This window comes from Sus scrofa, chromosome 1 (genome assembly GCF_054392235.1).
Source record: "Sus scrofa isolate SSC_HxYL_T2T_F1_AM1 chromosome 1, Sscrofa_HxYL_maternal_Yorkshire_Landrace_v2.0, whole genome shotgun sequence".
Lineage (NCBI taxonomy): Eukaryota > Metazoa > Chordata > Mammalia > Artiodactyla > Suidae > Sus > Sus scrofa.
The window spans coordinates 74,934,904-74,960,762 of record NC_139383.1 but is presented as its reverse complement, the minus strand read 5'-3'; the positions used below and the strand labels follow the sequence as shown (position 1 = coordinate 74,960,762).

General features: G+C 47.1%; 2 long non-coding RNA genes across 8 annotated transcripts in view; both read right to left on the bottom strand.

Annotated features, from left to right (window-relative positions):
• LOC106508915 (uncharacterized) overlaps positions 1 to 18,017 on the bottom strand; it is a 70,752-nt gene extending 52,735 nt beyond the window's left edge. For 4 of the 7 annotated variants that reach the window (XR_014806996.1, XR_001306053.3, XR_014806993.1 and 1 more), the window contains exon 1: positions 14,190 to 15,175. This is a non-coding gene — a long non-coding RNA (uncharacterized LOC106508915). Of the gene's footprint in view, positions 1 to 14,189; positions 15,176 to 16,648 lie in introns of those variants that run through there. The other 3 variants (XR_014806995.1, XR_014806992.1, XR_001306052.3) reach the window with 3 other exon arrangements.
• A 1,067-nt stretch (positions 18,018 to 19,084) lies between these two features.
• Positions 19,085 to 23,892, bottom strand: LOC146406147 (uncharacterized). Its single transcript, XR_014807005.1, has 2 exons — positions 21,299 to 23,892; positions 19,085 to 19,342 (listed from the first exon to the last, which is right to left on the bottom strand). It is a non-coding gene; the product is annotated as an uncharacterized LOC146406147 (long non-coding RNA).
• Between the last annotated feature and the right edge of the window lie 1,967 nt (positions 23,893 to 25,859).

Genomic DNA, 25,859 nt, shown 5'->3' with positions numbered 1-25,859 from the left:
AGGTCTCTAGTCTGTCAAACACCAGGGTTAGTGGGAATCCAGACCCACAAAGCACCAAAACACATGCAAATTCATTTCGCCATCAAGAGAGTGATGACAAACTACCTTTTCAACCTTCTTTGAAGAAAAGGGCACTAATTATAGGTGTTTTAGGGTAGTGATTCTGGCCCTGACAGAGATGTGGAACATCCAAACCGATAGGGGGAGCTGATGACACCACTGCCATGCCCTTCAGGCCAGACCCACCAGCACAGCTAAGAACCAAGCAACGCCAAGATTTCCGAATGAAAGAGATAAATGAAGCCAGGAGAAATATCCACTGATATTAACATGAGCTGAATTCCTGCACTGGAGTAGAATGAAAGGAGCTTCTGGGGCTTCCCTTCAGCTTCTCTGGGGAGACCAGTGGAGTAGCATTGGGCCATCAATTCCAATAACCCATGGGTTGTGTGTGTGCGCAAATAGCAAAACAGAATGGCAAATGGAAAAAACCCTGAGTTCCACAGACATGCTGGTGGGGAGACTCCCACAGGGCTTCTGCGTCTCAGCTCGCAACACAGGGGGGCAGTTCAGAGCATAGGCCTGGGTTTCATCCTGGCTCTGCCACCCAAGTAGGCAAATCACCTTCTCTCCTTCAATGCTGCATCTGTACAACAGGACTAATTTCTGATCATACACCTTCTGCATGAGATGGATGTAAGGATGAGAGGAGAGAACTTCAGCAAGTACTGAGTAGCGGGCACAGCCAGAGAAAGGCACCGCAAGCGTTAGCTATTGTTATCCTATTATCTTATTATATGTTATCTGTAAATAATTACTCTGGTTTTGAAATTTGCTACATTTAAGAAATGTGCTATGGGAGTTCCCGTCGTGACGCAGCAGAAACGAATCCAATGAGGAAGCACGGGGTTGCGGGTTCCATCCCTGGCCTTGCTCAGTGGGTTAAGGATCCGGTGTTGCCATGAGCTGTGGTGCAGGTCGCAGATGCGGCTCAGGTCCCACATTGCTGTGGCTCTGGCATAAGCCGGTAGCTACAGCTCCGATTCAACCCCTGGCCTGGGAACCTCCATATGCTGTGGGTGTGGGCCTAAAAAGATTTAAAAAAAAAAAAAGACCTAAATAAATGTGCTATGAACACTTTTGGAGAGTTATTTTTTCATAATGCTCAAAGTTAAAGCATTATCCCCATCAGACACGTGGTAAGGCTGGGGGCCCATATTTTTCCATTTCAATCAGCAGGACCCTCAACTTGCAGCTCAAGGTTCTATCCAGTTTCTCAAACTCCCTGGCTTTCATCCATTTCAAATATTCAAAATCAGAGCTCTTTGCTCACCCCACTCACCCTGACCTCCAGGTCTGTCTTAGGTTGGCTTCCCCAGAAAGCAGACTTTTTTGGGCACAAGTAATTTGTCAAGGAGGTGCTTCTAGAGGTAACCAGTAACGGGAGCAGAACAGGGAAGGAGAGAAAGGCCAGCCAGGGGGAGGTCTCAGCAGAGTCACAGAGAGCAGCTTTAGACCAACCCTGCTGGGGACCAGACCTGTGCACCCGAGGGGACAGGAACCGGAGATGCAGGTGAGGAAAGGCCAGGCAGTGGAAGTGGGAGGGACCCTGTTCACCATCTTTCCCAGCGACCTACATACATTCGAGGGAGTTGTGCTTCCCCTTGTTACACCTTTAGGTTCTGTGGTTCTAGGGAGCTTAATTCCCAGAAGGGAGATACTTCCAGCAGGGACACAAGAAGAGTCCATCCAACCTAAATCTAGGGCAACCATCTGGTCATTTGGGGGATTCTCACACTGTAGAGCATCAGGCAAAGAAAGGAGCTGCCGTGCTGGCAGGATGATGAATGCTGCTCCTTAGGAGGAGGCCCTCAACTTCCTACCATGGGCCAGGCAGGAGTAGGTACTGAACTCAGGGCTGCTTCAGTTTGCCCCCACACCCAGTGTCAACTATGACCCGGCAATCATAGCCGGCACGGCCCTGGTAACCAGGGTTCAGACTCCTCACAGATGAAGGCCTGGGTCACCCTGTCAAGGGAGCAACCAGTAGAGGTGCCAGCCGGCAAGGGTGCGGGGCGGAGGAGGGTTGCAGACATATCAGTTGCCTCCAGTCTCGCTGGAGCAGGCGAGGGCTGTCAATTGTCCAACTAACTCACCTCTTGTACATTTTCCCTAAAAATTGCAACCAATCTCCGCCACGAAAACTCCGTGATGAGAGGGGCTGAACCTGAAGGTGGGGTGCAGGGGAACAGGGTCTGTACAGCTCCTCTCAGATTCCTTTGGGTTTTTTGTTCCCTCCTGCCTTCCCCGTGTTTGGCTTCCCAGCCCTGCCCCTGAAAGAAAGTGCGGGGGGGGGGGGGGGAGTAGGAGGGGAGGCTGGCTTCTCCAAAGCAGGCCCCAGATGGGGATTTGACAGGTGCTTGTGTGAGGGAGGGGCACAGGCCTGAGCTCACAGAGGGGGCTGGGCCTGACTGTAAGTCTGAGCTCTCTCTTCCTGCAGCCACCACAGCTCCAGAGCCCCCAGGGCCCATCTGCCAAACAACCACAGAGCTGGCTTGGGAAGAGAAAACCCATCCAGGCCTGGGGTGCACAAGAAGCGGCAAAAACGGACCAGGGGGAGTATGGGGGGCCGAGCGGGTGGGCACTGTTACCAGCTTTACTATAGAAATGCTTTGGGGGTTGCTTTACTTCCTGTAAGAATGAATTTGGCCCAAAACACAAGAAACCAGTCAGTCTGTTCCAACAGGACCGGAAGACCACGTGTGCCCCATCTGACCTTCCGGCCAAGCGTGCAGGGGAAGGCGGGTGCAGTCCTGCCTTCCAGAACGGCCCCTCCGGCCGCAGCAAGGGGAAGCCACCTGCGGACTTCTTAAACCACAGCCCAGCAAGCCCCCAGGCAGCCTCTCATTACGGGGCAGAAGGGAAATACGGGGGGGGGGGGGGGGGGAAATACGTGTCCCCGTAGAGTCGAGACTGGCGAGGTCACTCTGAATCCGAGAAGTAAAAAAACAAATCAAAACAGAGAACTGGCACTGACAGGTTCAAGACACAATTTGCTGCTTCAAATTACACTTCCTAAGTTTTGCTTGGGCTTGGAGTTATTTTCAAGCCAGGCAGGTTTCCAAGAGTCAAAAGCTCTGTTGCGAGCAGCCACACTCATTGGTCCATTCCTTGTGTCTTTCTTTCCGTGCACGTTGATGGAACGCCTGCCCTGCAAACAACCACAGGGCTGGGGGAGAAAAAGAAACACTGGCCCTGCCCTTACAGAGTTTATGGTTTACTAGGGAGACAATCGCTCGATAAATAAGTCCACTCATAGATATGGAAAGACAAATTATGAGGGCATCTTGGCAGAAAAATAGAATGTCATGAGAGGGAAGAGCCGAGTGAACTAAATTAATTTCATTGGTCAGGAGAGATCCCTCTGAGGGAATGGCTTGTCCATGGAGGCCTGAGGATGAGTAGGAGTCAAACTATGAAGGAGAGGGAGGTTGGGCGTTCATGGACTGGCCTGCCTGGGCAGAAAGAACAGCCTGAAATTGGGAAAGACAAGGGTTGACCTAAGGCTCAGACAAACCAGAGCAGGCAAAGCCAAGCACCCCAGCTGCCCCAGAGACCCAAGGAAAAGCTTAAGCTTGTTTCTGTAGGTGCGCAGTGGGAGTGGGGCTTCAGGAAGGGAAGGGCAGGGGATGGGCTGGTGTAGTGGTAAAACCTGCTCTGGGTCAGGTACTTAAAAAAAACCTTTTTTTTTTTTCCTTTGTCTTTTTAGGGCCGCACCCAAGGCCTTTGGAGGTTCCCAGGCTAGGGGTCCAATTGGAGCTGTAGCCACCGGCCTACACCACAGCCACAGCAACATGGGATCTGAGCTGCATCTGCGACCTACGCCACAGCTCAGGGCAATGCCAGATCCTTAACCCACTGAGCAAGGCCAGGGATCGAACCCGAGTCCTCATGGATCCTAGTCAGTTTCGTTACCCCTGAGCCATGACAGGAACTCCTCATATCCCCTCTTATTCATCTCCCAAAACAACCCTGTATGGGTGGTGGTAGCTTCCCCACGCACAAAGTTCAGATGGGTGGAGTGGCGTGCCCAACACCTGCTCTCTCACAGTGGGTGAGGGCAGATATGGAACTAAAAGCTGGGGACAATGAGGTCACCAGCTCCCAGATCATGTTAGGTTTTATGACCTTGACAGCTCCCACAGACAACCACATGGTCTTTAGCAATATTATTAACTGAGTAGTTGTGAGGCTGATGCTTGGATGCTCAGAGCCTGCATCTGGTAGCTGAGAAGCCTGTGCTTCTGAACCAGGGCTGCTTCCTCCTCATAACCTAGCAATGGCTACGCTGACTCAGACCCACAGTCCACCCGCAGTGCAGGGACATGGCTGTCCTCATGGAGGTCAACGTTAAAGGCCAGAGCCATCCTGCTTCTCTTCAATAGCCAATTATTGATCTAACACCTTTGAATTTAACTAAAACTGTTTTTTTGTTGTTGTTGTTGTTTTTGTTTGTTTGTTTTTTTGCTTTTTTAGAGCTGTACCCTAGGCATATGGAGGTTCCCAGGCTAGGGGTTGAATTGGAGCTACAGCTGCCAGCCAACACCATAGCTCACAGCAATGCAGGATCTGAGTCACGTCTTCGACCTACACCACAGCTCACAGCAACGCTGGATCCTTAACCCACTGAGCGAGGCCAGGGATCAAATCCGCATTGTCATGGATCCTAGTCGAGTTCATTAACTGCTGAGCATGAAGGGAACTCCCCAATAGGTTTTTCTTAAAAAAAAAAAAAAAAAAAAAGTTTTAGGAGTCACCTTCATGGCTACAGGTGCTACAGGCCTCTTCTTGGCCAAATCTGTGCTGGCTGTAGTGGGAGAATGTAAAATACTCTCCCCGTAAGGATTTTGGTGGGTTTTTTTCAATATATAAATTTTTATGGAATTATATATTCAGAAAGGTCCACAAATCATACATTTTCATCAAATAACTATGCTTGTGTAACCACCACCCAGATCAATAATAGAACCTCATCAGCTCCAGAAAAGAGGCCTGTGCCCTCTTCCTGGCAACGCACCCCTCCTCTCCTTCCAAGAGGGAACTGGTGTTCTGACCATGTGTTTGTCTCCTATTGTTGTTGTAACAAATTACCATAAACTTAGTGGCTTCCAACAGCACATATTTATTCTCTTGTAGCTCTGGAGAACAGAAATCCAAAATCAGTCTCATTGGGCCAAAATCAAGTTATCTGCAGGGCTGTTTCCTTCTAGAGGTTTCTAAGGGAGAATTTATTTTGATCCCTTTTCCACCAGTTTCTACAGACCACCTGCATTTCTTTTTTTGGGGGGTGGAGGGCGGTCGTGGCATATGGAGGTTCCCAGGCTACAGGTCCAATCGGAGCTGTAGCCGCCGGCCTACAGCACAGCCACAGCAATGCAAGATCCGAGCCGCGTCTGCAACCTACACCACAGCTCATGGTAACGCTGGATCCTTAACCCACTGAGCAAGGTCAGGGAATCAAACCTGCAACCTCATGGTTCCTAGTTGGATTTGTTTCCACTGGGCCACGATGGGAACTCCCAACCACCTCCACTTCTTTACCTCCATGTGGCCCCATACCTGTATCTTCAAAGCCAGCATCGTAACATCTTCTGACTCTGATCCTCTTGTTCCGTCTTATTAGGACCCTTATAATTAGGTTGAGCTCATCTGGATAATCAAGGATAATCTTTCCATCTCAGAATCCTTTATTAAATCACATCTGCAAAATCTCTTTTACAAACTAAGGTAATATACTCACAGGTTAAGGGGACTAGGCCATGGATATCTTTGGGAGTTCACTATTTGGACCATAAAGGTTCAAAGGTTCATTTTGCTTCTTTCTAAACTTTTTATAAATGGAATCACATACTCCTTTAATGATGTCTTTAGATTTTAGAAAGTTTTAATTTTAGAGCAGTCTGGCTTATCAACGTTTTGCTTTAAGTTTAGTGCTTTTGTGTCTTTTTAAAAAGTAGCTACCTACCTCAAATGATGATGTTCTGTTTCTTCCGGCTGCTATTAATTTTTAACTATCACTTTTAAACCTACAGTCCACTTAGAGCTAGTTTTAGTAGGTGGCATGAGGTAGTTATTAAAATTCATTTTCTTTTTTTGGTGTGGATACCCAAATGACCCAGTATGATTTTGAAAAGATTGCCTTTCTCTCACTGATCTGCACTGCCACTTTCATCTTAATCCAACATCTGTTTAGCACCATAGCACACAGATAGTCTTAATTATTGTAGCTGTAAAATAAGTTCAAATAACTTTGGTGCAAGTTCTCCAATTTTGTTCTTCTTTGAGACAATTTGGCATTTCAGGCCTTTTGCATTGTCACATAAACTTTATACGAATTTCTCGGAGTTTAATTGGGGCCTCACTGACTGAATCTGTAGATTATTTGAGAGATTATCTGTACAATATTGAGCCCTCTAATGCCTGAATATTTATTTGGGTTTTCTTTAACTTACCTCAATGGTTTTTCTTTCTTTTTTTTTTTTTTAACACAAAAGTGCTGCATGTCTTCCATTGGATTTATTCCTCTGGGGATATACTCTTTTATGCTATTATTACAATGCTATAACATTATTTTAAAATGTTATTTTCTGATTATTTTTGGCAGCTAGAAATACAGCTGATTTTTTATATTGATCCTACATCCAGCTAGCTTGCTAAATTCATTTACTAATTTATATAGTCTGGGTTCTTTTGGATCTTCTCTCCATAGCTATATCTTATATAAATAATTTGTCTATACACAAATATTCATATATATTTCTATATATTATCCATGATGCTGATGAATAATGGCAGTTTTATTTCTTCCTTTTTCCTATTCTTATTTCTTTTCTTGCCTTATTGCACTAGCTGTAAACCTTTAGTCCAATGTCAAATAGATGTGATAAAAGAAATCTTTGTCTTATTTCCAAATTAGGGAGATTATAATGTTTGCTGTAGGGTTATCCATGGGTTTTCTTTACAGGATCAAGAGAGTTCCTTACATTTCTAGTTTGCTAAGAATTTTTTTAAAAAATTATGAACATGTGTTGAGTTGTATTTAAATGTTTTTTTCTTTATCTACTAAGATGATCATAAGATCTCCCCCTTTATTCTGTTCATGTGGTAAATTTTAGTGATTAAAGTAGCCTTTTGTTTTCAAATAATTTTAGACTTACAGAAGAGTTGCAAATATAGTACAGAGCTTCTCCATACCCTGCACCTAGCTGCCCCTGATGCTCATTTTATATAACCATAGGACAATTATCGAAACTTAAATAATTAACACTGGTACAATAATTCTAATGATATTACATACTTTATTCAGATTTTACTAGTTTTTCAAATAATGTTCGCTCTCTGTGGGACCTCCAGGATTCCACATTGCATTTAGTTGTCACATCCCCTCTGTCTGCTCTAATCTGTGACAGTTTCTCATCTTGAGGTTTTGCATTTTTGAGAAACACTACAGAGATGTCATGCTTTTCCCAAAGAGGGTACATGATATCTCTTATTATTGGTAATGTTAGCCTTAATTACTTGGTTAAAGTGATATCTGCCCATATTGAGTTTTGAATGTTAAAACCTTATGTTTTAACCTTTTCCTTATATTCTTGGAGCAAACTCAAATTGGTTGTGACATTTTAAAATATGTTTTATGCCAATCTTTTGAATAGGATATTTTCATCTTTTTTTTTTTTTTTTCTAAGGGCTGCATCCGTGGCATATGGAAATTCCCAGGTCAGGGGTCAAATTGGAGCTGCAGCTGCTGGCCTATGTCACAGCCACAGCAACACCAGATCCAAGCCACATCTATTACCTACACCACAGCTCACAGCAATGCTGGATCCTTAACCCACTGAAGGAGGCCAGGGATTGAACGTGCCTCCTCATGAATGCTGGTCAAATTCGTTTCCGCTGAGCCATGATGGGAACTCCCATCTATTGTTCATAAGAGAGAGTGGTTTGTTATTTTCCTTTACTGTAATATCTTTGTTAGGATTTGGTATTAAGGTTAAGCTGGCTTCATAAAACAAGGTAGTAATTATTCCCACTTTATTCTCTGGAAGAGTTTATGGTTTATGTAAGACTGCTAGAACTAAAGATTACAACATGCATCCCTGATTTTTTTTTTTTTTTTTTTTTTTAGGGCCACACTCATGGTATATGGAAGTTCCCGGGCTAGGGGTCAAATCAGAGCTGCAGCTGCCAACCTAGGCCACAGCCATAGCAACATGAGATCCAAGCCATGTCTGTGACCTACACCACAGCTCATGGCAACACTGGATCCTTAACCCACTGAGCAGGGCCAGGGACTGAACCCGCATCCTCATGGATACTGGTCGGTTTCGTCACTGCTTTGCCACGATGGGAACTCCCCTTGATTTATTAAATAGTACTTTTTTCAATTCCTGTATAATGTTAAGAACATGGGATACTCTAACTCCTTTTTTCTGTTTATATTTTGTGTATTGTTGCATATTTTAATTCTAAATATATTCTAACTCTCTCAAGATGTTATTTTATACAGTCAAGGTTAATTTAGATTTTCCCATATGTTTACTCTTTACATTGCTCTCCATTCCTTTCTGCATCTTCTTGATTCCATCTGGGATTCTTTTCCTTCTACCTGAAAAACTGTTCAGTTTTTCCTTTGGTGTCAGCTAGCCAGAAACCATCTCAGTTTTTGTTCGGCTGGAAATGTCTTAAATTTCACCTTTTTTTCCCTTGCTCTTTTAGGGTTCCAGGCTAAGGGTAAAATTGGAGCTGCAGCTGCTGGCCACAGCCATAGCCACACCAGATCCAAGCCTTGTCTGAGACCTACAGCACAGCTCACAGCAATGCCCCACTGAGTGAGGCCAGGGATTGAACCTGCATCCTTATATATACCAACCAGGTTCGTTTCTGCTGAGCCACATTGGGAATGCTACACTCTCATTTTTGAAAGGTACGTTCTCTGAGTATAGAATTTTAGGTTAATAGTCATTTTATTTTAACCTTTTAAAGACGTCATTTCATTATTTTTTGGTTTCCACTGTTTTTGTTGAAAATTGGCTTATTGTTGCCTTTAAGCTAATTTTGTAGGTTTTTTATTGCCGTTGTTTTGTTTGCTTTGTTTTTTAGCATGGGCTGCTTTTACAGTTTTTTTCCTTCGGTTGTTTTCAGCTGTTTCACTATAATGTGCCTAGTTATAGCATTCTTTGTATTTGCCTTCTTGGGCTTTGTAGCACTTTCTGAATTTGTGGCTTTATGTTTGTCAGTTTTTAAATCCTCAGATTATTTTATCTTCAAATCTTTTTTTTTTAATTTTCCCATCTCAATTTTTTAAATTAGCCTCATGATTGTCAAGTTTATTGCATTCACATCTTGTTACCATTTTCCCCACAGTTGTTTAGACTTTTATTTGGGGGGGTGCCCTACCTGCAGCATATGTAAGTGCCCAGGCTAGGTGTCAAATTGGAGCTGTAGTCCCTGGCCTACGCCATAGCCACAGCAACACAGGATCTGAGCCATGTCTGCAACCTACACCACAGCTCACAGCAAGGCTGGATTCTTAACCCTTTGGGTGAGGCCAGGGATCGCACCCGCATCCTTACAGATACTAGTCGGGTTCGTTACCACTGAGCCACAATGGGAACTCCCATCTCTTCTAATCTTTTTGATGCTATGTTACCTCTCTCCTTTCCTTCAAGGACTCTAACTACACAAAGTTTACACTGGGTTCCATCCATCTCTTAGGCTCTTTTCTGTTATTTCATAAACTTTTAATACTATTGTACTTGTAGTGAAGTCTGCACATTTTCTTCTGGCTCATGTTTAAGTTCTTAATATCAGGCCTAGAATTTTTATTTGATTCCTTTTAAAAGACTCAACATACATGTTTAAATTATTTCAATTTTTTTTCTCTTGGTTTTCAGTCATTTGGTCCTATCTTCTGGTATTCCCAGTATTTTAAAAAAAAATTCATATACTGTGCATAAAAAAATTGTAGTGATGAATTGAGATTCTAGATGATGTTAGCTTCCTCCAGAAAGGATTTACTTTGTTTCTGGAAGGCAATTAGCTAGGAGAATATCTCCTTAATCTAATCTGAGATTGAATTAATTTAGATCTGAGTTTCAGTCTCTGTGAATACTAGTGCATTTTCAGGCTAGCTTTAATACCAGGGTATAGACCTTCAAGGTTTCCAGCTGAAAGACTAGGATTTTTACTAGAACTCCTCCTTTGGAAGGACCTAAATCCCAATTTTGTTTCCTAAGGCCTTTGGAATCAACAATCCTGCTCAGCTGCTCAGCATCTCTGTACTTATTCAGAATCACAAAAGCTTTGTGGAGAAAGCAGCTCTAGGTTAGGCCACTCACCTCTCTGTTTTTCCTTTTCCCCTACCACTTTAGACTCTGTCTTAGTAACTCTCCAATGCTTCCAAATAGATACTCCTCAGTTTTTTAAAAATCTAGGTTTTCTAGTTGTTCTCATATGGAGGACTGATCTGCTACAAGCTAGTCCATCATGTCTAGAAGCAGAAGTCTTCCCCTAAGGAGATTATAGCTAGTACTGCTCTATTATATCATCTGTGTTTCCTGCCCTTGAGGAAATTTTGCTTTAAAACACAATCCTGGATGCTATAACAAACAAATCTCAGGAAAACAAAAATAATTGGTGCCTTGGATATTGTAATTTTTCAAACAATGTTATAATGTCAACAATAATAATAACCAACAATTGTTGGGTATTTATGCTGGGTCAGAAAATGTCCTAGGACTTTACACATATTAACTCATTAAAGGAGAGACAGTGAAAAATCTAGTGCTGTCCATATTCCTCAGTCACAGAATATGACCAAGCATGGGTCATGAGTGAAAGATGACAGATAATTCAATAAACACAGCCAGGGCCCAGCTAAGAAAAAAGTTCAGACATTATCTAAGCTATCAGATCACTGGAACTGCACAGGCAAAAAGGTAATCTACAAGCCTCACACTACTTCCCCACTTGTCTTTTTCTAGTGGGAACTACTAACAAAATTAGTTGACAGCAAAAGACTAAAAATGAGCATGCTTTCCTTCCACTGTGTGCTTCCTGGGGGAGGTGATGAAATATCTAAAGGAAGTAGCAGAAAAGAGATAACAGGAGAAGAAGGAACAACTAAGAGCTTAAGTCAACTGCTGCTGGGTAGCAGGAATCAGCTTTACCTGCATTCAGCAGAGACCAAATACTTGCAGGTTTAGGTCACGGAAATGAGTTGGGTGACAGATATGAGACAAGAATGGAATGGAGGTGATGTGGTATCGATGGCCCAAGATGCTACCAAAGAGAAGTGAAGGGGATATTTAGGCGATTCGCCCAGAAAAGCAGAAATGTACCCCAAGTCCCAGGCACAGAGCACAGACCATGGCAATCCCATCCTAACTCCAGCTCTCAGCTAGCTGCTCTCCAGGGCCTCACTCTTCAGTATCCTCTAGCCTAGGTAATAAACAGTGTGGACCTCATCTTGCTGTTGGATGACATTCTATTTCGCTCCCTCTATGCCACAAAAAATTTTGTTTCCACCACGGGAAGCAGTCTGGAGTAGCTGAAGCATAGGCTGTAGAACAAGTCTTGGCCCTAACTGCTACCTGGGTTGACCATGAGCAAATTATTTAACCTCTCTGAGCTTCCATATCCTCATTGTGAAACGGGACAATAACAATAGTTATCAAGATGGCATGAGGTAATGCTAGTGAAGTGCTTCAAAAAAAAAAAAAAGGTGAAATAAATGTTGGCTAAGGCTATTACTGAACTTAATTTAGGGTCCTCTGGTGTGTAGGAAGGACTTATACCATTCTCACCTGTTGGGTTTCTCATTTAAGAGGCTGCCTCAGGAGTGTGGTGGGAGGCGAAGGAAGAGTTGGAAAACACAGGAGTTTCCATGTTTCATGGGGGAGCAGAAGTTTAATCCAAAAGTAAATGTGCTCCTAAGACTGGTATCTTTTTGGAGAAATGTTGCAAAATGTCTGACTAGGGGTGCTCATTAGTTAGGTTTCCTGTTATCACTCCTCTGTGGGAGGAAACTGGTTCTATTTCAGAGACCCCACAGGTCTCAGCTTCCTCCCACCCATCCCCTCCAGAACCATGAAGGCTGGGATGGCCTTAGAAGAGATGCTGCCTCCCTACCCTGGTGGTCAGAAGTGCTCCTCTGTGGATCTCAAGGGCCTCTGCTCATCAAAATCTGTCTTCAGTAAAGTATTAAACATCAATTATTTAGCTCTTAATGTGAATTGAATTCATATGTCATTTCACCCCAACGCATGTGCATTTTATGCCTCACCTTCACTCTGGATTGAAAGGCGTGGGTCCCCATGAACCCCAAGGAACAAGAAGGGCATCTAATGGACAGCCCCTGTTCCCACTTCCCAGTCTCATTAGCTGGGTGGCTTTGGGTCATTTATTTTTCCTTTGTTGCCCTCAACATCTTCATTCAAGGGTTTCTAAAATCCCTTCCAGCTCTCAAAACTCTATCCATGAAAAGAAGTTTTAATTGAAGGAACTGAAGCGAGCCCAGAAACCACCCTCAGGCGCATGCAAGTCATCCCATTCCCGACCTGACCGGGGAAGCTTTCAAGGCACCCAAGATGCCCCCTGCCCACCCCTCGCCCCCGGCCCCTGCGCGTCCCCCCTCAGGGCAGGGCCCCTCCAGAGCCAGGCTCCCACCGCAGCCCGGCTGTCCCTCTCCTCCCCTCCCCGCCCGATCCCCGCTTCCTGTCTGGCAGATTTACGACGCAGTTCAAAGAAGGAAGGATGATATAACTTTCCTGCTCCCTCCCTCTCCCAACCGACTTCGTCTCCCTGGCCGGGGGCCAAGCAGTTTTGTTTTCCGCAGGCCCCTGTTTGTAAAAATCCTCCGCGCCTCAACACCCGCCCCCCCCCCCGTGACATGGCGTCAGCTCCCAACCCACGGGTCAGGCTCTCACTCGTGGGCGGGGAAGGAGGCAGCCCCGCGCCGCGCTGGAGCCTAATTAAATGCTGAGGAAACAAACCACTGCTTCAATTTTCTCTCTCAAAATAGCGAGGACCCAGGATTCCTCTCTGGCCTGAGCCGTGACCTCCTGGGCCTGGGCTGTGGGGGGAGGACAGGGGTCCGAGGAGGCGGGGGACCCCCCAGGCTCAGGGGTACAGAAGCCCCGGGAGAAGCCGACTTTAGGGAGGGGGAGATTCGAGCCCTGGGAAATGAGCTCTTCTGTTCCCTCCATCCCTACTTGGCATCTCGGCCCCTGCCCCTTGCCTGCGCTGACTGCCGGCCTGTAGGACACCAAGATGTCCTGGGGCCGCTGGCGTCTCCCAGCCCCGCGTGGCTGAGGATGCCGAGCTCTGGCCAAGGCTGGGGTAACTCTCTAGGCAGATCATAGCGCACACATCACGTTTCGCGCATAATCAATCCTCCTGGGCAATGAGGTTGACAGAAAACATCAACAAGTGGATGCGTGGAAATAAAAGCTCCCACGAGTCAACCCAATGTGTTATTGGCTCAGTTTGCCTGGTTCCCCAGCGTCTGGCCTTCCCTGCCTGGAAGGAGAGAGACCAGGCTGCCAGGAGACAGGCAGGGGACAGCTGACCACAGCAGTCAACGTGAAGCAGAGGGGCAGGCCGTGGGAAGTAGGGCAGGTGCAGGGCTTTGCCATGGGCAGAACTCCTCAGTCATTCACCCCATCCTAGCCCTGCTCACATGCTCCCTCACTGGCTGTCCATCCTCCTGATTGGACCATTGGGAAGGGGCAGGGATGGGGTGGGCTAAAGAGTGTCAGCCTGTCCCCCACTACCCAACGCATAGAGGTACCTGACTTCAATGCTTTTGTTCCCTTTCAACCTCCCCCCTGCAACAGGCAAGACTGAATTTGCTTTGTCCTGTCATGAGCACTGTTAGCATTCAAGGGGCAGGGTGTGTAGCCGCGATCAAGTACAAGCTTATGTGGTGCCTTCTTCACGTTTGGAGGACCCAGAGGGACAGCAGAACCGGGCCGGGGCCTCTTGTGCCAATGGCAGCCGTGGAAGACAAATGTCACATGTGCCTAACACTAAGCCAGTACCCACTGCTTCTGTGGAAGGGTTGGAATAAAAAGGAAGGAGAAACTCAAAGGAAATCACACTCAAAGAGTAGGAGTGAGGGCTCTTACCTGCCACTCCTTTGTGAGAGCTTTTCCATCAGGACGAAGATGCTGAGCGGGCGATTCCCTGGGCGAAAGCCTCTTCAGCTCATTCTTGGAGGTATCTTCAAGTTTCCTCCTTCTCTTCAAAGGCCATCCGTCACTCCAGAGGGATTGGAGCAGCTGCTCGTGACCAAGGCAGTGGGGGCACAGCCAGCCACATGAATCATTATGATATGGTGTGACAATTCCACTACCGTGTGACCAGTGCTGCAGGGAGGGGAGGACAGGGGCTGAGGGAGGACAGGGCAGGGGCACCTGTGACTGCCTGGCAGTCATGGAAAGCTTCCTGAAGCAGATGGTGGGTGCCTGGGCCTTGTCTCTCTGCTCCTCCAACCCAGGCAGCACTAACGACCTTATAACGGGGCCCTGTGCCAGCAAAGACAGTCAGGCAGTCAGAGGACACATTTCATTTTCCGGAGACCCGCTGGCACCCTGGTCTCCTGCTTCTCAGGAGCCTCCTCTGGGCACAATTGTTCCAAACACAGCCCCTTCTCTTGGTGGAGTTGAGGCCAGAGCACAGGCCTCACTGGGCAATAATAATAATAATAATGCCAAGGTGTGTGTGGGGGGGAGTGGCAGAGGAGAAATGCCACTTTACCCTCAAGCCCCACCCTGCGGGTAACTGTCTCAACCCCCAACCATGCTCCGGGGAGACTGCAGCTCAGTGTCGCCAAACCACAGAGTCCTCATTTGGAAGATCCCGTTTCCTAACCACGTTGGCCCAACATCAATAGCAATATTGCCCCACAAGGAGCTGCAAGCCATTTACTGCGAAAACCACCAGCGCCAGGGCTCAAAAACCAAGTTCAGACACGAACAACTCCCCTCTGGAGTATAAAACTGAGTTCAGAATTAAGAAAAACAAAAATTTCAGCCTAAGTTTCCTCGGAGACACTCTCAGCGCCCCTCCTCACGGCTGCCCAGAGGTCCTTCCTGGCCTCCACCCCCCCCCCTTAGGAGCTAATGGTCCCCAGCTGTGCCAGCCTCTAGGCCTCCTCCTTAACCCCTTGGTTTCCTCCATCACTGCCAGAAGATAATTAGGATTCAGAAATCCCGTGCAAGGCTGAGAGCAGAGGGCACCCACTGCACAGGGTTAATGGTCGGCACGTTCTATGCTTTCTCCTAATAAATCAAATTAATATTAATTGCTGCCATTGTGGGGTGTACATCTTCCCACTTATTACCCCTTCTGAGACCTGTCATCTTTGCAACCACAGGAGGAGGTAGGAAATGGGAGATGGGAAATTGTTTTACCCATTTCATGGATGAGGTCATGGAGGCCACCAAGGAAACGTGACTTAAACTCACTCTGCCCACCCTATCACTTACTTTGAGCAAGAGTCGATTCTCCACTGTGCTGGTTAAAGAGATAATCACTGCTCTTACATTGTCCAACTGCAGAGGTTTTAAAATTTTAAAACAAAAAAACAGGAGTTCCTATCATGGCTCAGTGGTAACAAACCCGACTAGTATCCAAAAGGGTGCAGGTTCTATCCCTGGTCTCGCTCAGTGGGTTAAGGATCCTGCATTGCTGTGAGCTATGGTGTAAGTCACAGACATGGCTCAATGTCAGGTTGCTGTGGCTGTGGTGTAGGCTGGCAGCTGCCGCTCTGATTCAACCCCTAGCCTGGGAACCTCCATGTGCGGCACCTACAGCCCTAAAAAGACAAAAACAAAAAACAAAAAATACCCAACAAGACAAAACCAGAAAACACTGGCTTGAGGATTGGAGGAGCCAGGTTTTCTCCCCAGCCAGTAGGGCCCTTGTTGACTTTGGACAGGTGCCAGGCTCCTTGAGCTCCCACAACCTTATCTTCAAAATAACACAAGTACAAATATCTGCCTTTCTTCCCTCTTGGGCTTGTTGGAAGATCAAATAGATCCAGTTGGGCAGAAGCATCGTAAACTGTAGGGAAGAAAGATGATGACACTCGGAGAGACCCTCCCCCACCCCGGCCCCACCTCGAGGAACACAACACATTCTAAGAGAAGAGACGCTGGCTGCAATGGTTTCAGAGTGAGTTTGGGGGGTCTGATGTGCCAAGGATCTTTCATTTCACTTGTGAGAAACAGATTCTGAGGCACTCTGTCAGACCTTGCTATTTTGAGGGCTTTGGAGGACCAGAGGTTTATTATAAAGACAAACTTTAAGTCCTCCCTGGCTGACCCCAGCCTGTTAAAAAGGTGGCCTTTTGGCTGGACCTGTGGGTGAGCCACTGTCTTCAACTCACCACCTCCCCCTCACACTGGCACTAAATCAGATTTTTCTTCTCCCATGTAAAAAACATCTGTTAATGAAGATCATTGGGTTTATCATCAAAACTCAGAAACAACCCGAATGTCCTTCAGTTGGGGAACGGATAAGAACTGCGATATGTTCATACAGGGAAGATTACTCAGCAGCAAAAGGAGTGAAATACAGTTACCTTCCACTCACTTCATGTCAGGTGAAAGAGGCCTGACTCCAAAGGCTGTCGAGTGTACGATTCCATTTCTGTGACATTCTGGGAGAGACCAAGCTCCAGGAATGGGACCTGATCTGTGGTCACCAGGGGTAGGTATGTGTTCCGGAAGTGGGGTGGGGAGCACCCAGGCATTTTTGCAGGATGATGGAACTCTGCTGTGTCTTGATCATGATGGTAATTCCAGGACTCTAAGCATCTGTTCAAACTCATGGAACCGCGTGCCAAAAGGAGTACGTTACTGAAGGTAAATTCAGATAAAAATCTTAAAATTAGAAAATAAGCAACCTCGAGGTTTTTCTTCTACAAAAGGATCATTGAGAAAGTCGAGTGAGTCATGATTCCACAGGGAGCCTAGTAGAAGACTGTACTGGGATACGGTGTTGGGTCGTGTTGTGGAGTGTAGGGGTGGAGAGTCGGGTCGTGCCTAGAATCTGGACACTGGTTCTCTACGTGGGCTTGGCGATGACGGCCTGAAGAGGGGGGGTCAGAGTCCAGGGCCCCACCTCTGGATGATCTGATTCCCTGGACCTGGGCTAGACCCGGGAGTCTGCATTCTAACACGCTTCCCAGGTTATGTGGTTTCAGGTGGTTGACAGCCCATATTTGGAGGCCCTCTCTTAGGCCTTTCTTCATTATTTGGCAATTAAATTCTTTTGTGAGCTTGGCCTTTTTATGCCTCAGTGTTTCCCCCAGTCAAATGGGGACAGTTCACCCGTCTCTGGCTTCGTGATGACCTAAGGTGGGAGGTCATTCAGGTACATGTTGGGCGTGTTGCATTCGGTGGAAGTGGGCTTGGCAGGGCTCATGATCTGTTCCTTTGGGGCCTGCACCCTGAACAGCTTTTCCTGTAAGCTGGCATCTTGGAACTTACCCAGCCTCTTGGGATGTGGTAGCTTTGACCTTAAGGGGATACAGTCAAGGTGAAAATTTGTCTCTCTGAAATGCTTTTTCTCACAGAAAGACATCCAAAGTCAGAGGCATGTCCTTCTGGGGTGACCATAATTCTGAGCTCTAGAACAATTCAGAAAGCCAGGATGTGAACCTGAGTTCAGTTCTCAGTTCCAGCACTGACCATTTGTGTGATTCTGGACAAGTAATTTCATTTCTTATGGTCTAAAATTCTTACCTTCGGGAGTTCCCGTCATGGCTCAGTGGAAACGAACCTGTCTAGGAACCATGAGGTTGCAGGTTCGATCCCTGGCCTTACTCAGCGGGTTAAGGATCTGGCATTGCCGTAAGCTGTGGTGTAGGTCGCAGACTCGGCTAAGATCTGGTGTTGCTGTGGCTGTGGTGTAGGCTGGTAGCTACAGCTCCAATTAGACCCCTAGCCTGGGAACCTCCATATGCCACGGGAGTGGCCCTCAAAAGACAAAAGAGAAAAAAATAAGTAAATAAAAATAAAATTCTTACCTTTGAATTCATCAGGTGTGAAATAGGGCTGACAATTGTACTTTGCAGCAACACCACGGGGTTTGAAAGACATAGGCTGAGTTATTTAGTGATGAGGCATTGTGACAGCTGAACTTTCAAAAGATTTGACAAAACCAAAACATATATGTATACACACGTGTATACATATCTATGTGTATATACACATGCCTAAAATAGAAACACATAAAGCAAATATGCCAAATGTTAAGAATTGCTGAATCTAAGGGACACACATGTGGGTAATCATGTTTCCACATTTTCTAGATGTTTTTAAACCTTCATAATGAAATCAGGAAGAAATGGTACAGGTGAGACCACCAGCACAGGGCCTGTTGCACTGTAGGTCCCAGTAGGTTGGTGAGAGGGGAGGTGAGGATGGCAGGGCAGGGAGAGGGGGACGGCACAAGTAGGAGAAAGGCTTCCAGGCCAGCCCAGCGCAGGAAGAGCCCAGGGACAGAAGGAAGACGGGCAAGGGCCCCCTCTCGGGATGGAATGGGTGTGAGAACTGCCCTTTGCTTTCCCATCTCCAGAGAATCTGGGTGGGGGGCGGGGTGGGGCGGACCCCACTCCATAGGGAGGTTTCCTCAGGGATCTGAGAAAAAACAGTTGCACTCTTTGCAGGTGCTTTGGGCCCCCTTAGCTGGGGTGGGAAACATGATAGGGATCCTTTGGGCCTCCGGATTGTTTGCAATTTATAGACACTGTGAGGAGGCCCCCAGTGTACAAGCGTCTTGCTCCACCGCTGTCCCGAGCACCAAGGTGGAAATGAACAAGGTCCAAATGGCAGAGGGGGATCAGCAAAACTGTGAGGATGGGCTGCGAACTGGGCAGCTGGTCCCGCCTCCCTTGCAGCTCCCCTCAGCTGAGGGCTCCCACCTTAGCCCATGGCTGGACTTCCAGCTCTTCCAGATCCAGTGTCGTGAACGCAGCCTGATTGCTGTGACAAATCACCACAGACTTAGTGGCTGAAAATAACACTATTGTATTATCTTTATGATGCTAGAGGTTAGAAGTCCAGATTGGGGCTCATGGGCTAAACTCAAGCAGGGCTGGGTTTCTTCTGGAGGCTGAAGGCGAGAATCTGTTTTCTTGTCTTTTCCAGCATCTAGGGGTCTGTGGCCCTTCCTCCTTCTTCAAAGCCAGTCGCATCTTCCTCACACTGCCATCTCTCTAGTTCCAACTCTTCTCTCTCCCACTACTCCATGGAAGGCCCCCTGTGACTACCTTGGACAGATAATGTTTTGAAGTTCATTAATTAGCAACCTGAACTTCCCCCTGCCACGTAACAGGCTCAGGGATTGAGACATGCACAACTTTTGGGGTGGGGGGCATTATTCCGTCGACTACAGAGGATGCCCTAGAAGGATGAGCATCTTTACCATTTACTCCTAGGGATTTTCAAACTTTAGTGTACTTTAGAATCATGGGAAATGCTCAAAAGGCCAGAATTTTAGGCCCATTGGATTCTGATTAGGCACTTCTGGAATGGATCTCTGGAATCTGAGCTGCCTTATGCCTTCCTGATATACGTGACCCAAGGAGCACGCTTTAAAGAGTCTGCTTTTGTGAGTTCCCGTCGTGGCTCAGCCGTAACGAACCCGACTAGGATCCATGAGGTTTTGGGTTTGATCCCTGGTTAAGGATCTTGCTTTGCTGTGAGCTGTGTTGTAGGCCAGCAGCTATAGTTCCAATTTGACTCCCAACTTGGGACCCCAATTAGACCCCTAACCGCAGGTGTGGCCCTAAAGAGAAAAAAAAAAAAATCTGCTCTGTTTTTTTGAATAGGGTATAGTGGCTACATATTAGCACCTAATTACAAAATCTATGCCCTCTGATTTATTGAGCAATTCTCATGTACTAATAAATACAGCTAGGTGGAGCAAGCACTTTTTGCCAGATCTATTCTAAGTGCTGTCCATGCACCACCTCCTTTAAGCCCCACAATGGCATGACAAGGTAGGGTTATTATTATCATGTCTATTTTGCAGATGAGAAAAGAAAGGCACGGGGTTAAGTACCTTACCTAAGGCAAAGAACGGACACAGGCAAAGCCAGATGCCTGTTCATCCCCTTCCTTTCTCTTCTCCAGCCTAAGAGGCAGCTCTGCCGCCAAAGGTGGAGTTAGCCCTGGCCATAGCCAGAGGGTGGGGGGCTGAATTTTACACTCAAAGAGGTCCAAACAAAGCAATTAAAAGCCTCAAATGACCTGGTGAGGTTGTCTTTAATTCTTCTCCAAACACACCCAACAGAGCCACAACAATGCTATGGGCAGGAAGGAGTCTGCTGAGGAAATGCCATCCTGGCCCCTCCAAGAGGCAGCAACCTCAGAGGGCCTCCTTCCCCCTCCACACACATGCAGGCAGGCACCAAGGGACAGTTTCCCTTTATTCCAGGAGTGTGGTCCAGCCTGCTACATTCCCTTCACAAAGCATCAGATTCCCCTGGCCTCCTGTCTGTGTCTGAGAGAGCTTCCAACTGGGCCACTATGGGTCCCAGTATCATTTCACTTCTTTAAAAAACTTTTTGGCCATTTGCGAAGTCCCTGGAGCCTGAGTAACTCTCAGGCCCCTCCCCCTGCACCTTCCCTCCCCCCGGGCCCCAAGCAGTGGGTTTTCCCTGCCTGCCTCTTCCCCAAGGGCCGGACCTGTGCCGGAGGTGGGAGAGGGGCCCCATTTCATTTCTTTAGGACAGAAAATGGAGACTTAAGTGACACCAGATGGGTTATAGGCTGACATCCATGTAGATGTCACCTCCTCTGCTATTGACGCCACAAAGCAGGCCACTCTCTCCCCACCCTCCACCACCTCCTTCATCTCCAGTTCCCATTTCATCTTCCATCCTTTCTCCTTTCTCCAGCTCCCAGGATGCACTCTCCACTCCAGCTCCTTCCCCACAGTCTCACTGCCTTAGGCATGTGACTGTGCAGGCCTGGGTCAGAGGGGTAGGTTGCAACCAAAGACCATGAACCTTTAAGCCCACCTTAGACTCTGCCTCTGTTTCCCCTTTGCCACCTTCCTGCCTCAAAGCAGCATCTGTGGCTCTGATACCTGCTTTGTGGTTTGTAAAACATGTGCTCCATTTATTTCCAGGCTCATCCTGACGCCTTATAAAGTATGGAGGGTTCCCACAACGGATTCTGCCGATGGGGAAGATGATGCCGGAAGGAGGACAATGACTCACTCAAAGCCACACGGCGTCTAGTGTCTTCCAAACCTGCCCCGCCCTGATGTTAGAGTTCTCCGTGATGATGATGAGGTTTCCATGGTACCCCACGCAGAGGAGATGCTGGACCATGAGTGTGGCTGCTGTGGACAGGTCCTGAAGAACGTCAAAGCAGATGAGAGCAGAAAAACAGTCCACGTCAGTTACCTTTCATGCCCAGTTTCTATGCTATCTAATTATACTGATGGAGTTTATGAATATGTCAAATTTTGTGTTATGGTTTTATACGATTTAAAAAAAAAAAAAACATCTGGGAGTTCCCATTGTGGCGCAGCAGAAACAAATCTGACTAGGAACCATAAGGTTGCGGGTTTGATCCCTGGCCTTGCTCAGCGGGTTGAGGATCCGGCATTGCTGTGAGCTGTGGTGTAGGTCTCACAGATGCGGCTTGGATCTGGTGTTGCTGTGGCTGTGGCGTAGGCTGGCAGCTGTAGTTTAATTTGACCCCTAGCCTGGGAACCTCCATATGCTGTGAGTGTAGTCCTAAAAAAACAAACTGAAAAAAACAAAAAACAAAAAAACAACAACAAAACAAAACACCATCACCCTATGGGGTGTGGGCTGGGCTGTGGGCTGTGTGTGGAGACTTCTGACCAAGGGCTTGCTGCTGACCTGGAAGCATGTGCAGCACGTCCAGGCACCTCCCAGGTCACCTTCACCACCACCACCTCAGCACCAGCCTTGTGCCCATTTCACAAAGGAGAAAACAGAGGCCCGGAAAAGTTCATCGCCTATCACTATTCAGCTAGTGAAGGGCAGGCTTCCAAGTCAAGTCTGTCTGTCCCATGCCAAAGCTGAGTTCCCACCTTTGTCCCATGGCACTGACTCCCCACAGAGACAAAAAGGGCTTAGTGGTAAAGTGACTCCGTTTCCCCTTCTGTAAAACCTGTCTCCTGGTGTCTATGTCCCCTAAGCAGAGGCCCCCCTCTCTCACCCCTGGTCTCTGTGCCAGCCCGCAGGAGTGTCAGAGCCTTCCCTTTGGAGGAGTAAGTTCCCCCCACTTGGAAGGAGGAGTCAGTCAGACCCTCAAGGCCCCCAAGCCCCACGACTCCCCTCCTGGGGACAGCCCTGCTCTGAGAGCTGGAAGCCTTGCCCGGGCACCAGGGGGTCAGGGCCCGGCTAAGGAGCAGCACCGCTCTGCCCACGCCCAGTTGGGCAGTTCTCCAGCAGGTTGTGCAATCTTGCTATGAATAGGTCTAGGTGTGTGGTTTGGTGCCAAAGAGACCAGACTTGTTTCCTTCAGTGACAGCTCCCCTCTGGAATTCTGGGAGGTGAGGGAGCACAGCTGTGAGGTCAGGCTGCTGGCCCTGAGCAGGGCGGTCTGAGCTGGTGGCGTGAGGGGTGGAGCCTGTGGCCAGACTGGATGGGCAGGCTGGCAGCATGACTCTTCCGTGAGAGGGCACCATGATGGGTGTTCAACTTGAGTGCCCAGAGCTCTTCTCCCTCCCTGGCAGTCACCCAGCCACCCAAGCCTCTGCCATCCCTCACTCTCACCAGGCCCTCTGACCTTAGGTATAGACTTAAGAAGCTGGGAAGGAGACAGGAAAAGATTTGCAAGTTAATTGTTAAAACTTAAAAAAAAAAATGAGGCTGTGGGAAACCAGGGATTCTCATACATCATTGGAGGGCAATTTGGTCCATCTACCAAAATTGCAAATGCGTATGTATCTTTTGCCCCAATAATGCCACGTTTGGGCATGAATACTACAAAGATTCTGACATGCGTATGTAATAATGTGTATAAGGTTATTCACCGCAGTGTTGCTGATAAAAACAAAGGTTTAGAAACAACATCCAGTGTCTATCAGTAGGGATTACTGGCTAAATGGATCATGATCCAATGAGACAGTGGAATACTATGCAACTCTAAAAATGAGGAGGCTTTCTTGGAGTTCCTGTTGTGGCGCAGCAGAAATGAATCTGACTAGGAATGATGAGGTTATGGGTTCAATCCCTGGCCTCGCTCAGTGGGTTAAGGATCTTGTGTTGCTGCGAGCTGTGGTGTAGGTTGCAGAGGTGGCTTGGATCCCATGTTGCTGTGGTTCTGGAGTAAGCTGGCAGCTGTGGCTCTGATTTGACTCCTAGCCTGGGAACCTCCATATGCCACAGGTACGGCTCTAAAAAGAGAAAAAAAAGACAGTAAATAAATTAATAAAAATGAGGAGGCTTTCTATGTATGATAATTCTTCCATGCATGAGACAATCATTAGGGGAGCAAGATACTCAACAGTGTGTGTAATGTACTTTTTCTGTTAAAAAAAGGGGGGGAGTAAGAATTTGTGTCTCTTATTGCTTGTAGATGCCTAAGAAATTCTGGAAGGGGAGTTCCCGTCGTGGCGCAGTGGTTAACAAATCCGACTAGGAACCATGAGGTTGCGGGTTCGATCCCTGCCCTTGCTCAGTGGGTTAATGATCTGGCGTTGCTGTGAGCTGTGGTGTAGGTTGCAGACGCGGCTCAGATCCCGCGTTGCTGTGGCTCTGGCGTAGGCCGGTGGCTACAGCTCTGATTCGACCTCTAGCCTGGGAACCTCCATATGCCGCGGGAGCGGCCCAAGAAATAACAACAACAACAAGAAAAGACAAAAGACAAAAGACAAAAAATAAATAAATAAATAAATAAATAAATAAAATTAAAAAAAAAAAAAAAAGAAATTCTGGAAGGATATACAGGAAACTTTGGGGTGGGAGGAACTAAGCAGAAAACCAGAAAGGGATGCAAAGAAAACAGTCCCTCTGTGAACCAATATGCTTTCTAGCTTTTGAAACATGTGAATGCATCACCTTTCAAAATATTTTAAAATATGATGCAACAAATGGAGATAATTTTGACCCAAAAATTCAATTGCCAGATACAATGGGCATTGTCTCCCAGGGACAAGTCCTGGGATGAAAACACCCTTCTGCTTGGGGAGTTACCCAGTGGATGCCTCTTGGTGGGAGGAAGAGCCCCTTCCTTCTCCTGCTGGAGTGGGATGTAGAGGGGCCGAGAACAGTGCTAGCTTATCCATGGTGGCAACTCTGAGTCCTGTGTTGAGGCCAAAGGGTCCAAGACACAACAAGAACTATTTCAGTGTTTGCATCCTACCTTTTACTGCCTCTCCTCAGCCACAGTTTACGCTACATATACTATTTCTATTTGGCTTTTTATTTTTCTTACACCAATAGATAACATTACAAGAGTAATAGATAGTTACATTTCTGAGAGTGCACTTGATATGAGCATATAGTTGTAGTACTGATTTTTTTTAACAGATGCATAATATTTCTTTGCTCTTATTAGGGAGTTATGAAGACACACTTTTGCAATGATATTATTCATTTGTCAGATTCCTTTCAAACTGTGTAGTTATTATCTCCCCTGAATTCCCCAGCCCCCTTCTCCCACCTTATCCCTTTTTCCCTCCAGTCTCAAAAGAGGAGTCAAAGCCAGGCTCTCCACCTTGACTCTTTAGAAACTATAGTGATCTTTAGAAAAGTAACACATTCCCACTTTGATAAGTGAAAACAGCACACAAGGAGAAGTGGGTGTTCCCGTTGCGGAGCAGCAGAAACCAACCTGACTAGTATCCATGAGGATGTGGATTCAATCCCCGGCCTTGCGCAGTGGGGTGGGGATCCAGCGTTGCTGTGAGTTGTGGGTCGCAGACGCTAGGATTCCGCATTGCCGTGGCTGGGGTGTAGGCTGGCAGTTACAGCTCTGATTCAACCCCTTCACCTGGGAACCTCCACAGGCTGCAGGTGCAGCCCTAAAAAAACAAAACAAAACAAAACAAACAAACAACAACAGAAAAAACCCACATGAAAGCTGAATGAGCCATTGTTGAGTTTTCTGTGATTTCTTCTGGATCAGGGCTCTCAGTTTGGTTCAGGAGTTGCACGGGTGCCAAGATGACCCCCTAGCCTTTGGGGCAGCCTGTAAGGCTGGTGGCTGAGAGGCCCGAGATGGGAGCAGCTTCCCTGCCACCCCGGTGCCTGGTGCCATCCCAGGTGCTGGTGGGATGGATGAGCCCAGAATCACAGAAACTGGCCTACACCAACACAAGAGCATTGAGATTTTTCTTCCCTGAGTGGGAATCAGGCTGTTTGCAGTGTTTCTGGTAAGTTCTCTGAGAAGGAAGACAAGAACTAAGTTCTTTTTTTTTTTTTTCCTTTTTTTAAGAACTAAGTTCTGAGCCATTGTTCTGTGATGGACACTAGGCAGAACTATAGACATACACACCCTCATTTTCTTTGGGTATCAAATACTGCTGGCAGCCTTCCCTTTCAACATTCGAATGAGGAAAATTCAAGAAGGACCCCTCCTTCTTCCTCCAGCTCCAGAGGTGGCCTGGTCCTTGGAGCCCAGCACCAAAGCTTCTCTTGGATGGAGACAGAAGCAGAGGGAGGGTGGTCCCCCTTCTAAACACTCTTATCTTCCCCTCACCCCTTCAAACATACTCCCCAGCCATGCCCACCACGGCTGAGCTGAGAGGCACCCAGGTCACGGCAGGCAGCCCCCCACCCCTATCCCGTAGCCAGC